The following is a 5,000-nucleotide window of genomic DNA, read 5'->3' on the forward strand; positions in this document are numbered from 1 at the left end:
CCCCCGTACAGAAATTGCATGTGTCAAGTCGGCGGGACGCCTGCCGGAAGTCCTGCCGGGCAGGTCGTACCTTGGCCCGGCCAGGCGGGGCAAATGCAACCTTCATAGCGCTCTCCGGGCCTAACTGGTTAACCGGCGCCGCGACTGACCGTACAACAATGACGTGTGTCAAACCGGCGGTAAGACGCCCGGAGCTCACGCCGGCCTCGTCGCACCTCGGGCCCGCCCGACGGGCTGGATCCGACCTTCACAGACTTCCGCCGTCAATTGGTTAACCGGCGCGGCGCCGGGAGCACGCGCCTCTGTCGGCGGTCGGCCCTCCGGTAGTGCCGCCGTGCATCGTCCGCTTCGGCCGGCAGCAGGGCCCCGAATCAGCCTTCATTCCGACTTCCGAGTTGGGACTTGGAATAATTTCGACTTCTGCCAAGGTCTCGGATCGGCGGTGGGACCTGCGGTAGTCCCACCGAAAATGCCGCCCCTCGGCCGGCACGACCCTCCGAATTCGTCCCCTCGCGTCTCCCCGCCGCGGGACTTTGTCAGAAAATCATTCGGGCAAGGTTTCGATTCGGCGGCCCGAGCACCGGTAGTCAGCCCGTATATGCTGCCCCTCGGTCGGCTTGGGCCTGCGGATACGTCCCGCTGACTGACTTCCGCCATTGGGAATTCGTCCGAAAATCCATACGGGCGACCTTGGGAAGCGTGCGGAAATACCGCCGCGCGGCCCGGGTTAACGAAGTGGGGAGGCCCGTAGCGCCCGTCGACCACTCCTAAGTGGTCGAGAAAAACGCCTCCCCGTAAATCTCCGGAAACCCCGCCAATGCCCCCGTACAGAAATTGCATGTGTCAAAGGGGCGGCCGTATCTGACCCCGGCTGCCGAGCCTCTGGAACTCCTGCCCGGCTACGACCCTCAAATCCGACCCGCATCCAGACTTCCGGAGCGGACTCAGTTAACGAATTGCCACCGGGCAACTGGTTAACCGGCAGTTCTCGGACGGCTCGTTAGCCGTGCCGACCGACCCCCCCGGCCGTGCGGTGGAGCAAGACAACAGTCCCCGGGCGGGCAATCGAGTTCCCGACCGGGCCCTGGCAGATCGTTAACCGGCCCGACCGGGACAAGTCGTTAACCAACTTCGGCGTGACAAATGGTTAACCGGCCCGGCCGGGACAAGTCGTTAACCAACTTCGGCGTGACAAATGGTTAACCGGCCCGGCCGGGACAAGTCGTTAACCGACGTCGGCGTGACAAATGGTTAACCGGCCGGGCCGGGACAAGTCGTTAACCAGACCCGAGCCGGCACTTCGGTAACCGACCGGGTCCGGTGCTGTCATGCAGAACAGGACAGAGACTTGGGCAGCGGCCCGGCGCGGACAGTTCTTCCGTTCGCCGGCTCGGTGACAATTGGTTAACCGACCGGGCTCAGGCAAATCGTTAACCGACGTCGGCGAGACAAATGGTTAACCGGCTCGGCCGGGACAAGTCGTTAACCGACTTCGGCGTGACAAATGGTTAACCGGCCCGGCCGGGACAAGTCGTTAACCAGACCCCAGCCGGCACTGCGGTAACCGACCGGGTCCGGTGCTGACATGCAGAACAGGACAGAGACTTGGGCAGCGGCCCGGCGCGGACAGTTCTTCCGTTCGCCGGCTCGTGACAATTGGTTAACCGACCGGGCTCAGGCAAATCGTTAACCGACGTCGGCGAGACAAATGGTTAACCGGCCCGGCCGGGACAAGTCGTTAACCAGTCCCGAGCCGGCTCTGCGGTAACCGACCGGGTCCGGTGCTGACGGGCAGAACAGGACAAAGACTTAGGCAGCAGCCCGGCGCGAACAGTTCTTCCGTTCCCCGGCTCGTGACGATTGGTTAACCGACCTCCGGTCCACCCTCCGAAAGTGCCGCCCCTCGGTCCGAACGTCGCTCCCAACACGTCCCCCGGCTGCTCCCCGCCGCGGGACCTTGTAGGTTTTGAATTCGGCGGAAGCCGTAGTTTTGGCCGAGCGCCATAACACGAGCCCTAGCCCCAGCCCAAGCCCTAACCCATATCCTAGCCCTAGCCCTAACCCTAACCCTAACCCCAGCCGTAACCCTAACCCAGGCCCTAACCCTAACGCTAACCCTAACCCCCGCCCTAACCCTAAACCTAACCCCAGCCCTAACCCTGAACCTAACCCTAACCCTAGACCTAACCCCAGCCCTAACCCTAGCCCTGGCCCTAACCCTAACCCTAAACCTGGCCCGAACCCAATCCCCGGGCGGGCAATCGGTTTGCCCGACCGGGCCCTGGCAAATCGTTAACCAACGTCGGCGAGACAAATCGTTAACCAACGCCGGCGAGACAAATCGTTAACCAGCCCGGCCGGGACAAGTCGTTAACCAACCCTAATGCGGCGGGACTTGGAATAATTCCGACGTCTGCCGAGGACTGCGATGGGCGGTGCGACCTCCTGTAGTCCCGACGGAGGAGCCGCCCCTCGGCCGGCACGGCCCTCCGAAGACGTCCCCTCGCGGCCACCCGCCGAGGTATGACGCGTGCGGACCTGCCAGGAGCACAACCCAAACCTTAAAACTAACCCTGGCCATAGCACGAGCCCTAGCCCCAGCCCAAGCCCCAACCCATATCCTAGGCCTAGCCCTGACCCTAGCCCCAACCCTAGCCCTAACCCCAGCCCTAACCCTAAAGCTAACCCCCGCCCTAACCCGAGCCCTAGCCCCAACCCGAACGCTAAACCTAACCCTAACCCCAACCCCAACCCTAGCCCTAACCCCAGCCCTAACCCTAAAGCTAACCCCCGCCCTCACCCGAGCCCTAGCCCCAACCCGAACGCTAACCCTAACCCTAACCCCAACCCCAACCCTAACCCTAACCCTAACCCTAGCCCCAGCCCAAGCCCCAACCCATATCCTAGCCCTAGCCCTGACCCTAGCCCGAACCCTAACCCTAACCCTAACCCCAGCCCTAACCCTAAAGCTAACCCCAACCCTAACCCTAACCCTAGCCCCAACCCTAACGCTCACCCTAACCCCAGCCCTAACCCTAATCCTAACCCCAGCTCTAAGCCTAAGCCCCGCCCTAACCCGAGCCCTAACCCCAACCACAACCCTAACCCTTACCCTAACCCTAGCCCGAACCCAATCCCCGGGCGGGCAATCGGGTTGCCCGCCCGGGCCCTGGCAAATCGTTAACCAACGTCGGCGAGACAAGTCTTTAACCAGCCCGGCCGGGACAAGTCGTTAACCAACGTCGGCGAGACAAGTCGTTAACCAGCCCGGCCGGGACAAGTCGTTAACCAGCCCGGCCGGGACAAGTCGTTAACCAACCCTAATGCGGCGGGACTTGGAATAATTTCGACGTCTGCCGAGGACTGCGATGGGCGGTGCGATCTCCTGTAGTCCCGACGGAGGAGCCGCCCCTCGGCCGGCACGGCCCTCCGAAGACGTCCCCTCGCGGCCACCCGCCGAGGTATGACGCGTGCGGACCTGCCAGGAGCACAACCCAAACCTTAAAACTAACCCTGGCTATAGCACGAGCCCTAGCCCCAGCCCAAGCCCCAACCCATATCCTAGGCATAGCCCTGACCCTAGACCCAACCCTAGCCCTAACCCCAGCCCTAACCCTAAAGCTAACCCCCGCCCTAACCCGAGCCCTAGCCCCAACCCGAACGCTAACCCTAACCCTAACACCAACCCCAACCCTAGCCCTAACCCCAGCCCTAACCCTAAAGCTAACCCCCGCCCTCACCCGAGCCCTAGCCCCAACCCGAACGCTAACCCTAACCCTAACCCCAACCCCAACCCTAACCCTAACCCTAACCCTAGCCCCAGCCCAAGCCCCAACCCATATCCTAGCCCTAGCCCTGACCCTAGCCCCAACCCTAACGCTAACCCTAACCCCAGCCCTAACCCTAACGCTAACCCTAATCCTAACCCCAGCCCTAACCCTAATCCTAACCCCAGCTCTAAGCCTAACCCCCGCCCTAACCCGAGCCCTAACCCCAACCCCGACCCTAACCCTAACCCTGACCCTAACCCTAACCCTAACCCTAACCCTAACCCTGACCCTAACCCTAACCCTAACCCTAACCCTAACCCTAACCCTAACCCTAGCCCGAACCCAATCCCCGGGCGGGCAATCGGGTTGCCCGACCGGGCCCTGGCAAATCGTTAACCAACGTCGGCGAGACAAGTCGTTAACCAGCCCGGCCGGGACAAGTCGTTAACCAACGTCGGCGAGACAAGTCGTTAACCAGCCCGGCCGGGACAAGTCGTTAACCAACCCTAATGCGGCGGGACTTGGAATAATTTCGACGTCTGCCGAGGACTGCGATGGGCGGTGCGACCTCCTGTAGTCCCGACGGAGGAGCCGCCCCTCGGCCGGCACGACCCTCGGAAGACGTCCCCTCGCGGCAAGCCAGCCGAGGTATGACGCGTGCGGACCTGCCAGGAGCACAACCCAAACCTTAAAACTAACCCTGGCCATAGCACGAGCCCTAGCCCCAGCCCAAGCCCCAACCCATATCCTAGCCCTAGCCCTGACCCTAGCCCCAACCCTAACCCTAACCCCAACCCTAACCCTAACCCCAGCCCTAACCCTAAAGCTAACCCCAACCCTAACCCTAACCCTAGCCCCAACCCTGACCCTAACCCTAACCCTAGCCCCAACCCTAACCCTAACCCTAACCCTAACCCTAACCCTAACCCTAACCCTAACCCTAACCCTAACCCTAACCCTAACCCTAACCCTAACCCTAACCCTAACCCTAGCCCGAACCCAATCCCCGGGCGGGCAATCGGGTTGCCCGACCGGGCCCTGGCAAATCGTTAACCAACGTCGGCGAGACAAGTCGTTAACCAGCCCTGCCGGGACAAGTCGTTAACCAACGTCGGCGAGACAAGTCGTTAACCAGCCCGGCCGGGACAAGTCGTTAACCAACCCTAATGCGGCGGGACTTGGAATAATTCCGACGTCTGCCGAGGACTGCGATGGGCGGTGCGACCTCCT

The sequence above is a fragment of the Hypanus sabinus genome, unplaced genomic scaffold (genome assembly GCF_030144855.1).
Source record: "Hypanus sabinus isolate sHypSab1 unplaced genomic scaffold, sHypSab1.hap1 scaffold_1093, whole genome shotgun sequence".
Classification (NCBI taxonomy): domain Eukaryota; kingdom Metazoa; phylum Chordata; class Chondrichthyes; order Myliobatiformes; family Dasyatidae; genus Hypanus; species Hypanus sabinus.